The sequence below is a fragment of the Falco biarmicus genome, chromosome 4 (genome assembly GCF_023638135.1).
Source record: "Falco biarmicus isolate bFalBia1 chromosome 4, bFalBia1.pri, whole genome shotgun sequence".
Classification (NCBI taxonomy): Eukaryota; Metazoa; Chordata; class Aves; order Falconiformes; family Falconidae; genus Falco; species Falco biarmicus.
The window spans coordinates 94,498,088-94,510,587 of NC_079291.1; the positions used below are offsets into that span (position 1 = coordinate 94,498,088).

A 12,500-nucleotide genomic window follows, 5' to 3' on the forward strand; every position below is an offset into this window, starting at 1 on the left:
ACTTTTGGCTGGTGGTGATGATAAGGAGCATCACTGAAACTAGACAGGGTACTGCCAAGAATTGTCTTGCCAATGAACAAAATCTGTATTCCCAGTGATAATCCAATATCTGTTACAGAATCTTCATGTCACAAATACCTTTACCTGACAAAGGATCTTTCCTGCTTTATTTGTGGCTGAAATGGGAAGAGAAGCACTGCTGGTACAGGAAGGTTTCTCTTGCATGTGGTTACCAGTGCCGAATGCATCCCATGCCCATTAGGTGATGATTGGTATGAAGGGAACCAGCTTGAAACAAGATTATCAGGAAAACATGATTAATTATTTTGGACAATACATAAGGACCTGCACCTGAAAATGGATCAGGAGTTGTGTGGTGCTGCAGAGGTGGAGGAAGATGCTTCAGCCCTCCTAAGCTTTATAGAATTGGCTGGTGTAGAAGTGGGGCTGTTTACATCAGGAGTGCACTGGTGCCCCAGCAGTACCCCAGGAGCCCTTCTGAAAGCTGAGGTAAAGCATGTGTGAATGCATTTGCTGAAATTGGACCTAGGATTTGAATCCTGGCATCTAGAAGTTGGCTTTGCAAACAGTTTTTCAGGGCTCAGGTCTTCTGGTGTATTTTTGTAACAACACTCTGTGTGTTTTGGCAGTTAGGGTAAAATGATGTAATTGACCTTATCTTTCCGCATTTTATTCGCCTCATTTCCTCATCTAAAAATAGATAAAAATTGACTAATCTATGATATGAATCTGAAAACATAGAGAAAAGCCAGCAACCTCTTGTCTTGCATGTCATTTAAACTGTATCAGCCACATCAAACCACACAAATAGATGCTGCTTGCAGAAGGTCTAGAAGAGGACCAGACCCAAGGATATTTTGGAGGAGCAAAGGAATGAGGAGGAAAAGTAGGAAGGATGAGGGGGGCTTCAGCTTCCTTTTCGTATGGAGGAGGGTTGCTCTCAGGAGAGCCATGAGGCATTCAGCCTCGCTGAGCTCTGTACAGCTGCCTGAAGCTCTTCCTTGTCCTGGAGGCTCCAGTCCTCCATGGGAACCCATTTTGCAGAAGGACAGAGGAATGTATATGGAAAGGCTTTTCTATCTAGCTCAGACCTGGTCTGAAAGGGGGACAGGGACACCCCCCCCCCCCAGCTGGGAAATCATTCTAGATGGGAGAATCCAAATTGTTTTCTAGGTCTCAGCAGCTTTTAGAATCTGCATGTTCTGGTTTAGATTTGAAATGCAGCAGATGGCTTGTGGCATTTCTGGAGCTTGTGTGAGGTGGCTGTGGGAATCTGGAGTTGTCTATAGTCTACCTTGGACTGTTTCTAACATACTGCATGTCCCTACTGTAAAGGTTTATGCACATATTTGAAACCCCACTGCTTGCTTGCTTGCAAAATGAGTACAGATCACTTTCAGGCTATTTGCTATCATTCTCTTTGGGAAGTTCATGCACAGCTCCGTCATGTAAGTGCTTGTCTCTGCTTTAGGACAAAATCACCCAACTTACCTGAAATCAGCCACAAAAGCATTTTGAGCAAAGCCAGCTGACTTTGCATGGGAGTATATTCTGTTCTTCCAGCTGGGCTGCAAGAAGGAACCTCCAGTCATGGGAAGTGGTTTATTGCTGGAGTGATCTTTTTCCAGCTTCAGAAGAATCCCAAAGAGGATTTTTGGCCTAAGCAGCAACTCTTCTCCCAAAACCTCCAAAAAAGCTGGATACCTGCTGCTGCTAGCACACCTGGGTGAAGATCAGCTGTGCAGAGAGCATGGGATACAGCAAGTCTGGGCCTCAGTCACCTGAGTGATGCTTGTTTTAGGATCGGTATATCAGTGCCAAACTACATAAACAGCTTGTGCTCACTGGGGTCTCCCAGAAGAACGCTGTGATGGGTTAGACTAGCAGTCCATTTGGCCTGGCATTGCACTGCTCATCCTAAATAATAAATGATACCCACTCTGGCAGTTTGTACAGATTAACATCAGTGGTAGATCTTCAGTGGAGAGCCAAAGTACCTTTTTAAACATTAATATTCCTCCCTTGCTATAAAGGGATTTTGCAAAGAGCTATGGTCAGTGCCAGAGTTTACCTTTCACATCAGGAAAGTAGCCTAAGTTCAGCCATTTCCCCGAAGAGATCTTTAACCCAGCCTGACTCTGATGTCCATAGGCCTTGGGTATTTACTTTAGAAGTTGATATTCCAGAAATAATGTTTCAGGGCTAGGAATGCAAGGCTTTTCTTTAAGACTACCAAGCTTCCAGGCTATAGGTATGTTGACTAATTGTGCTGCAATGCATTTAATCTCTGGAGTTTTGAATTGTGTAAATAGTCGTTGGCTAAGAAAGGCAAAGGACTTTATTGTGAAGTCCTGTTCTGAGTTTTGTTCCCAGTCATGGACTGGAAGTGGCATTTCTCACCAAACCTGAGGCATCCTAATGTGAGATGTAGTCTGAGCTAGCTTGGTTGAAAGTGAGACTTTGTGGCTTACTGTAAGACCCCAGGCAAACCATATCTCCAGGTTCTTCACCCTGTGCTTCATCTGTCTGGGCTCTCTGCTCTTGAGGACAAGAGATCTTGTGGATTTGTCAGACGGCCTACCACAACAGGGTCCTTGTGTAGGCTGGTATCCCAGGGTCGAGTGCAAAGCCAGCAAAGGCTAAGCAGCTGAAGAATTTTGCCCTGCATCCCTCCATCAATCGCATCAGAAGGCGTTCTCTGCTGTCATGCAGTGCTATCGCTCATCTTCTGCACACACTTGGTTCAGGTGTATCGCCACTATTTTCTGCAAGCTCTTGATTTTTATTATAATACAGAAATAAACTAGATTAAGAGCATTTATTTTGGCTGCTATAAATATTGGCTGACCTTTTCTGTTCAAAGGAAGCTCACTCCTCTGTCTCTAGACTTTGATTTAGGTTTATTTGTGGAAGGCAAATGGATGCATACATCACATCAAAATATGTTGGTGTAATTTCCCCTAATGAAGTATTACCCTCCTTCCTGCATGTATGGTGAATTTGAATGGTTGAAGTAGGAGGTGGTGTTAGAATTTCTTATGATACAGAATAATCTTTTGGGGGGGAGATTGCATACTGGTTATTAGTCTTTGGTAGCACAGAGCCCACTGGGGGTCGGTGCTCAATGACAGCTGGGAATTGGGCAGACTACTGATGTGTGGTGATACATGTAGCTAACTAAGGAGCAGATAATCTCTGAATCATGTGAATGTGTAGGAAGCTTGTGAGGTCCTGTGAGTAAAGCAGATGCAAGATGCAGAGTATACAGAAGAAAGAATTGGAGGGTCATGTGTGAAACCTGATGACCTGCAGGTGGTTGTTGCATTGCTCTTGTTGGCTTGTGGCAACTTGGAGCAGAAAAGGCAGATGTTGCCACCCTCCTGGCAATGGGAAACATCTGGGAGCACTTCTCAGTCCCCAAACCACAACCCCAGAGGAACTGAATGAATGAAGGAAGGAAAAGCCCAGAAAAGTCAGATGGCAGCAAAACCCAGGGATGGGGATCCTTGGGTGTAAGCAGAAATGAGGGAGAGGCAAGAGAATGAGCTGGCTGAACATCAGCATGATTGGGCTGGTGCGGGAGAGCATCAACAGGTCATTGCTAAAATGGCATGGGTGCAGTATAGCCAAGGCATCTTGCATGGGTGTAGATGGAGGTGTGTGCAAATAGTGACTCTACTGTGTGTATTGCTTTGCTTTAAGAAAAGCACCAGGTAGTTTGGTACTGTAGTCTGCAGATGTGATAAACAGGAAGACGTGGCACTGCTGGAGCTAATAACCCTTATCTGATATGGGATAATTCTAAGGCAAAAAAAAAAAAAAAGAAAATCCTATTTACCTAGTGCAATCTTGTGATCCTCTTAACTTTAGTTCAATGAATGAATAAGGATCTGTGAAACCTGTATAAAAATAACAGCATACTCCTGCACAGCAAAGTATTGGAGTGAATTTCTTCACAAGTGCTGTTCTGGCTGCAGTGGTGTGTTTGGTGCAATATGAGCACCACCAGAACAGGTCCTAGATATCAGATGGCGAGCCTGGTTCCAGCGTCGTTTGCCAGCACCTCCAGTTTATCTGACACCCCCCAAACAATAGCCAGACTGCTCTTCACCGCTGTACTCGGACAGCCAACTTCCGTATGGTAGTTAATGCCTGTGTCTGTAACATACCGGCGTGGCCGCTCTTGAACTCCCGTTATTGTTCTGCTTCACATTACAAGGATGACAAAGGGTGGTTATGAGCAGAGATAGCTGGATTTAGGGAAATCCAGCCCCCTTCCCATGGCCCCGTAGAAATTTCCATCTATCCCCTGATATGACACGCGTCTCCTGCCCAGGTTGTGAATTGCAGCTGGGAGTAAATCAAAGGCGGGGGAGGACCCGGGGGGCGGCCGGGGAGCCGCCGGTGCTGCCCGCACTTGCCTGCGGGGAGCGGGGCTGGACGCGTCGCTTGCGCTGAAGTTGAGGAAGAGGAGGAGGGGGAGGATGCTGTAACTTGCCCGTGTCCCCTCTCCCGTGCCGGGAGGCAGCTGCGGCGCTTTGTGCGGGGTGAGACCGCGTCTGCGTGTGCACATGCACACGCACAGATGTAAACATGACCTGAGCATCCATCGCCACCGGGTCTGGCGCTGCTGGGAGAGGCTGCGGATCTATCGGTATCCCCTCCTCCGGGGGGGGGGGCAGGGTCCCCGCAGCCAGGGGCGGAGCTGCCCCTCGCACCCGCCTCGGGGTGCGCCCCCGGTGCGGGGGGGAGCCGGGAGCCGCCGCGGGTGGATGCGCGGGGGGCGGCGGAGGGGCGGGCTGGGCTCCGCCGGCAGCCCCGAGCGCTCAGGGCCGCCCGGGCTGCCCGCACCGAGGTAAGGGCCGGGCACCGCATTGTTCTCCGAGCGGGGCAGCGGCGGCGGGGGGGTGGGGGGCCTCGGGCGCGGAGCTGCGGGGGTCGCCCCGCCGTCGCAGCGCGAGGGGAGCGCGCGGCCACACCCACACGGGGGGGTTGTCCCCCCCCCGCACCCACTGGTGGCTCCGCTCGGGGAAGTTCGGGGTGGGGTGGTTAAATCCCCCGTGGGGCGCACGGAGGAGCCGGGCATCGCCGCTGCGGCCCCGCGCCCCGCTGGGGCGGCACAAGAGCCGAGCTGCCCCTCGTGCTGGGGCCGGGGGTACCCACCCCACTGACCCTGCGGGAGGGGCGGCCGCCGGCGCTGCCCTCTCGCCCTCCCTCAGGACAGGCGCCGCGTTCACCGGCGGCACGGGACGCGCCGGGGCCGGGGGCAGGTGCGGGCAGCCGTGCATCCTTGCGGGCAAACCCGCATCCCTGCTGCGCGGGGCCCCGCGGAGGAAGCCCGGGCGCTTCCCCGGCCTTTGTTACCCTTGTTTGCTCCGGCTCGGCCTCGCATCCTCCCTCTCGCCGAGAATAGTCCCTTTCCCAGTATTGTTCTCGGTGTGTTTCCTCTCGCCTCTCTCTTCCTCCACCCCTCCTCAGCCGCAGGTTCTCTGCGGACATGATACCCTGATGCGTGTTTTCTCTCTCCCCTGTGGAGTTAAGTCCAGACCTACCCATTTGGAGAAAATTATCTTTTTTTCTTGAGTGTTACAGCCCTGTTTCAATGGGGCTCAGATAGCCCTTGTGTGGGTTTGCACTAAATTGAGATAAACTTCGCTTGGAACGTGCTGCACGGTAAGGATGAGGTTTCTGGTTGCTCATGTGCCACTTCCCATCAGTTTAAATTTCACTGAGTGTTTGTGTGCTTGCGGCCTGGGCTTGCTCAGCCAGAAATGGATACGATGTAAAATAACATGATGTTTTACCTCTGACCTTGCTGCTCTTTTTTTTTTTTTTTTTTTTAAATATGGGATTAGGTGGGTCCTTGGCTAAATGACTGTAGCTTTGTTGAATGCAGCTGAAGACTGGTATGTTCAACATATTGCTCCTGGGGAAAAAAGTTTTGGAGTGCCTGTGGTGGCTGGAGAATGAGATTAAGGGAGAGGCCAGGTTAGGAGCTTTTTAGAACAGCATTTCCAAAAGGGTCCAGTCACGATCTCCTGTGGTGTATTGGTTTCCAGCCTTAGATGTATTTGAAAGTGCTTGCATGGCTGTGCTGTAACAGAGGGCTGTGCATAGCTCTGTCTGGGGGACTTGTTGGTCCTTCCTTTAGTGGATTGTGTTCTTTCAGCTCTGCCTTTATTTAGAGTTTTGCCTAATAGGAAGCAAAGAGCCGCTGAGCTCATTGTTGTAACTTTTGCAGGATTCCCAATAGCTGCAGTGAAACAGTCAAGTCTTTAATCAATTTTTACTTGGCTATAACTTGGAAAATCTTTGAGCAACTGCAGAGGCACTGGCTGGAGAGCCATGTCTGCAGGCTGGGGAGGACTGCAGTGCTCTAGTTACGCCTCATACAGAGGCAGGAACATATATTTAGAAAAATGTACTTATTTTCACTTGTGTTCTCTGGTTTTTAAATTATTTTCTTGAAGCTGCCCCTTTCTCTTTCAAGTGTTTGTTCTGCAGAAGTTAGCAATGCTTGCCTTGAAAAGACTTCTGTTCCCTGCAACTGCCCAGATCTCAAGATTTTGTCTGTCTTGCGTAGAGATTTATCTTGCTGACTTGGATGGGTGCAACTGTCAGACTTGATCTTTTGAGTTTGATCCTGATGTATTAGACATGTCAAACACCTTACTAAGAATGTGCACGTCAGTCCATTAGAAATACATGTGTTTCTCAGTCAAAAGGCCGGGATTGTATAGAAAACTTTCAGTGTTCTAACAAGCCCTAGAATCCCATAATTTTGAAAACATGACAGGAATGAATGAACTCCTGAGGTCTAATGTGCAGGTGACCATCTTTCTGTGAGGATGATGGGTTTGTATTCACTGAAGCTAGGATATCTTCTGCCTGGTGAGATGAAACTGCTACAGAGTTCCCTGGAGTAAAGGTTGTAAATCTATCTCGGCTATAGAAATCGAGGCTCCTCCCCAGGCTTTGTGCTCTAAGATTAAAAACAAAACTCCACACACCACAACTTATTTTCAGTGCATGTTATTATCTTCAGCCCTGTGAATGCATGCAAGTGAAGCCTGGCATGAAAATACTCCTGAGAGCATGACTGTCACTGCTGCAGGACTGGCTGACATGGTGTGGATGGGCATTCTTAGTGTAGGCAAGTCTACATTTTGTTTCTGGTAATTAAAGCAGCAGAAGGTAAAAAGGAGGCCCACCCCAGGGCTTACATAATTTGCAAAGAGCTCTTGCATGTTTTCTGTACCCTATTTTCTTCCTCCAGTGCTTCTTAACATCCAGTGAATGGTTGGCAGGGAGGGAGGGAAGGACCTGGATAAAAGGAGTATTCTGGGATCCAGGGGCTGTGTTCGTGCCTGTTGCACCTTCCCAGGGAAATGGTGGGCCAATGTGTCGAATCCATTTGCAAGTGGCAGTATAAATTAAAGCTGGGGGATAAACAGGCTAGAAGGTTAATGAGATGTCTGAACTTAATTGATTTTCCTTACAGATTGGCTATAATGTCTTTTGTTTACCCACCCTCCCTGGGATGCTGTGTTACAGCAGTTACATGAATATCAGGAGTAGCAAAAGGTGTGGGGGGAGAGTCATGGCTATTTGGAAAACATGGCTAGGAAACCTTGGCTGTACTTCCCAAGTTGGGCTGATGTGTGATTTTTTTTTTTTTTTGTTCGTTTTTGACAGAGCTTTGACTTGGGACCCTGCACCCCTGTGTCTTCTGTGTCCCAGTGCCACTGAATACTGGTGAGCGCTGAGCCAGGGACAGCAGCATGCCCTAGCTGTCAGGCAGACATGCACAATCCCAGGGTTTCTACAAACCCTTCATTTAGATGCAGTGTTGTACAGGCTAAGCTGGAAAGACTAGTAGAGGAGGTGTTATCATATGGTGTAAAAATTTCTAGGTCCTAAAGTTGTGGACAACATCTGATCAGGGTGGCATTGCTGTTTCTGTAAGCCTGTGCCTAGCTTTAAAACGTGGAGTAGTGAAGCTGAAGCAGGATGATGGCTAACAAAGGATGTTGACTTTATTCATTTGACTGGAGGTGCCTGACTTAACACTCAGATAAATGAGAAGGTGCTCAGGCCATCAATTTTTGGTCAGTCTGTTCTGTGTAATTTCCATCCCTCCTGGGAATATGTTTGTGTTGGTGATTGGAGTCACCCCAGTACCATGGGAGGGTGAGAGAAGAGATCCTGCCAGCTCACATGGTTCCTCAGCAGTGCTGGTGGTGGTCAATGCTGCTTAGTCTGTGCTGGCTTCAGTGACAGGTTCATCTTGGGAGCAGACAAGGATGGGCCAGCAGCACCAGCTTCTGCTGTTCTGTGGGTGTGAGCTGGATGGCACAGCCAGCCCAGAGAAGGGGCACCTGGGGAGAGGAGCTGGCTTGGGAGATGTTCTCTCAGCCCCTCCAAGAGTGGTATGGGGAAGGAAAGACACTGTGTGTTCGGGCTGCAAGGCAATAAAAATTACGGCTTTTCCTGAGCTATTTGCTATGAGACCCTTGTGGTTAAATCACATTTCGGACTTCTCCTTTCAGATTATATACCAAAACCTAAAAAATAAAATAGTATTAGCCCCTTAGAGAATTTGCTGTGTTCTGTTTTTTCCTTAACTGGAGTACCACAGTGAAATAGCTTTTGTGCTTTGCATGGGAATTGATTGCAGAGTGACTGTGAAGAGTTGCCTGCAGACAACAGTTTTCATAAAGAAGCCATATTTTGATTTAAGGGTTTCTGAGCAACTGAGGACAGCTGTAGAGCACACACAACCACATGAGAGATAAAGAAAGATCAAGGTTTTTAGATCACCACATCATCATAGGCAGCGTTGATTGACAGGAGACTTGGGCTCAGCACCTCTGTGTTTGTAATCAGGCTTCAGATAAACCAGCCCACGCCATATGCTGCAAGACTGTCAATACGTGGAACTATTTGCTGAGAATATGATTAAGTCAAGAGCAGAGGGCAGTAAGTAGGTCGCTGGGTATCATTGATAAATGAGCTACGTCCTTATCATGTGTGCACCACCCACAGTATTGTATGACAATGTTTAGTTGTAGAAACAATTCCTTGGCTGGCTTAGAGCATGTGTATCTATTTTTTTAACAGGCTAAGCAGTTTGTATCCAATGTAATGGTGAAAAGCCACAGGCAAAGCTGCTGTTGTTTGGTTGCAGACATTTCAAAACATTGAGCCTTCCTCTTGCCCCCAGTTGTAATACATCAGTGCTTTCAGCAAATGGTTAACGGTTCTATGGCTAAATGATGTAGCTTATAGGAAGCAGAGATCTTTGTTTTCTTTTGCTATTTCAAGCAACACAACAAACCATCAAACCATAGTTCCTTCAGAATTGTAGTAATTTTTGGAAAACATAGGCTGCACATCAAATACATGCAAACTGTAATTTCAGTCCTTTGTTTTCTGTATGGTCTGCTTACAGGGTGAAGTCCGAAAAGGATATACTTTTATGTGATGGCCTCTTTATTTAGAGATTAAACTCCTAGTTGTTCGATTGTAAAAAAAAAAAAAAAATAAATATATATATATATATAAAAATCTGAAGCTGAGAAAAGCTTCAGATTTTCAGCAGTTGTCAAAACTTTAGTGCAAGGGAAAGGGAATGCTCTAGGAGGAGAAGAAATGCAGTTTTTTTCTGCTGGGGTTACATTGTTTAGTTATCTGTCAGTTTAACAAACCATTATAAAAACTGTTGCCCAAGAGTTTGCCAGGATGCCCCCAGAACTCAAATGTATGAAGCTGCCATCCACCCAGGTCCTCTCATTCCTCTGTCAGAACAGGATGGAACACTGCAATGCTCCTCTAGGTCAAAGCTGACTTTTTTTTTTTCCAAATCCTTTAGGTATGTTTTGAGATTATATGATCCAGTTAATGAGCCAAAATAATAATTTCAGCCACTGCTCGTTGGTCGTGGAGCATGCAGGTGATCCGTTCCTGCAGCTGCTGATGGGCAGTGATCAGTTCAAATCATCTCAGGCTGGTTGCATGCTGTGGTGTGGCTGTGCCTTAGCGGTGGGAGGTGGGTATCTAAACCCCTTTCTAGTATGTGTTTAAAAAAATAGCCCTACTGTTTTTCTCATGCTAATGTCTGAGCTGTCTTTAGTTCCTTTGAAAGAAAATTCCATAGGCTGGTTAATCTCCCCATATATAAATCTTTCATACAATTAATCCTTTATTTTTTTTCAGATCTTTGTGTAGGGGAGAGATGGTTTTAGAAACTACTCAGTTTACCTTGTGTTGCACTGAAAATAACCCACTTTCTTGAAAGCCAAAATACAGACATTTTAGTTCATGTTCTTGGTTACTATTGCTGTACAGCATAAAAAAAATTTTTGGAGTAGTATTCTCTCCCAAAAAACTTTCTTGGAAAGAGATTGATTTCAATCCTGACAAATATAGAAAATGAAGTGACAAAAGAATCAAAATTGATGATGAAATCTCGACCCTCTCAAAGTGAATGGAAATCTTAAGGTCAGACTTCCATCTGGAGTTTTAATTAAGTATCCCCTTGGAATACTGTATTTATGATCTTTTTAGAGATGTGGAATTGCAGTTTTACTGAAATACCAGTTCCCAGGTGTTCCAGCTTTATTCACAAATGAGCCAACTGATTTTCCACCCTCTGCCTTGCCCCCTGAAGAGAAGCATAAGATTAGGAAACAGACTCCTGGAATATTCTTAATTATTTTTAAATAGTAGGTTAAACAGCATCAGCAAAAGTTGTGCATCCTCTTCCTTCTTCCCCAACAAGTCCTAGAAAGACTTGGGGAGACATTAGAAGTGTCTTGGGGCGGAGACCATTTTTTCTAGTTTAGAAACAGGTCTGAAAGTAATAAAAATAGTCAGTGTGTATGTTGCAGAGTGTTTTCACTTGAGTCAGCCTGCCCTGGCCCCGAGAATGCAGCAGAGGCTCTTGCTTTGTAGTCGGACCTTGCAGAGTAGTTTCATATGGGAATGCTTGATGTGCTTGCTGCTTTGGTTTAAGGCTCATGTAAGGGAGAGGTGGGGGATGATAGATGTGGTAGAAAGATGTAGGGTTGCTTTAGAGGCGGAAGCAAACCCAGCTTGGGAAGGGGCACAGGGGTAGAGAAAACCAGGAGGAAGAGGAGGAGAGCAGTTAGTCATTGTTCTGAACTGGGCTGGGTACCGCACAAAAGGCGGCTGCCATCCATAATCTAGCTGGGGGCTGAGATCATAGCATATTGATGTATTTTATGTGACATAATACCTCTAGAGGCATGGCAGCATTAAAAGTATAGGTTACACAAACATGGTTACTGCAACAGTCTTAACAGTCCTGCTTGGATGTTATGGAAAGCAGATGTACGAGTGTTTGCTAGCTATCGTGCAGGGGCTGGGACTGAATCAAACCCGTAAAAAAAGAAGCAGTTCTTAAAAGGTAAAATATCTTAAATCTCAAAGTTAAAAAAAAACCAGCTGTGTGTTAGATTAAACCTTGACAAGGTCTGTCATGCTGTTTGTCCCTGAAGGTGGTGATGATGGAAAATAGTGTGTCTGGAGGTAGAGGAGGAATCTCCAAGTTGTCCCCAGTGCACAGATATTGCTGCAGTTGACTAATGATTTAGGGGGGTTCTCCTTCTTGCTTTCTCCTGACATTTTCTCCTTACTCTGTTTTCTAAATGAAGAACAGAAGCCTGAACTAAAATAAACTACAACCCCTCTGGATTGCAGATCCAGCAATTTAAGCATATTTAACTCTGAGTTATCCCTTGTGCATAATGCGAAGGACATGTTTTTGTTTGCAGGAATGCTGCCTGAGAGCAGAGCCTGGCTAAAAGCAAGTTTTAAATGACCAAAATTTTAATCTTTTAGTGAAATGACTGCACCACATATGATAGCTGTGTATGGAGCAGAAGGGTGAAGTGTGGGAAATGTAGAAGGATATGCTGCAGTAGGAGTCTTTCTAATCTGTACCATATTACTCAATTTTACAATAAAACAGAATGTGCTTCAAATCACTTTACTCCTACAGTGTCAAAGTTTAGCAGAGTTGATAGAATGTGATGTTTTAGCAACTAAAATACAATTGGCACTTTTTGTAAGCACCCTTGTTAGTGGGGTGGAGATGTGTGCATATATTATGTAGCCAGCGTATTGGAGTTTCTGAATGCTTGGTCTTGGTTCATCCTTCTGTCTTCAAAAATGAATATTTTTATTTATTTAGGTCACCAAATTTTTTATAACGGTCTCAATCATCTTGAAAATCGGTTGCCTCTTCATCTGATCTAATAGCCTGTGGTCTTGTCCAGAGGAGAAAGTTTGGAGAAATAAGCCTCCCTAATCACTCCTCCAGCCCCACCTGACTTCACTTACATGGGAGGCAGGAATGGGAAGCTCCAGGAGATGTCTGTTTGGCAGCTTGAAGGCTGATGCATTATCTGGCATGAAGCAAGTGTTTATGTGCTTATCTGTCGGTATTTCCTAATGCT

At 46.0% G+C, this 12,500-nt stretch overlaps 1 protein-coding gene across 3 annotated transcripts in view; it reads left to right on the forward strand.

The window, feature by feature from the left end:
- The first annotated feature begins 4,549 nt into the window (after window positions 1-4,549).
- Window positions 4,550-12,500, forward strand: part of FRMD4B (FERM domain containing 4B) — a 138,471-nt gene continuing 130,520 nt past the window's right edge. Inside the window, exon 1 of one of the 3 annotated variants that reach the window (XM_056336309.1) lies at window positions 4,550-4,568. The gene's annotated coding sequence lies outside the window, so the exon portion shown is untranslated. Of the gene's footprint in view, window positions 4,569-4,763; window positions 4,877-12,500 lie in introns of those variants that run through there. The other 2 variants (XM_056336306.1, XM_056336308.1) reach the window with 2 other exon arrangements.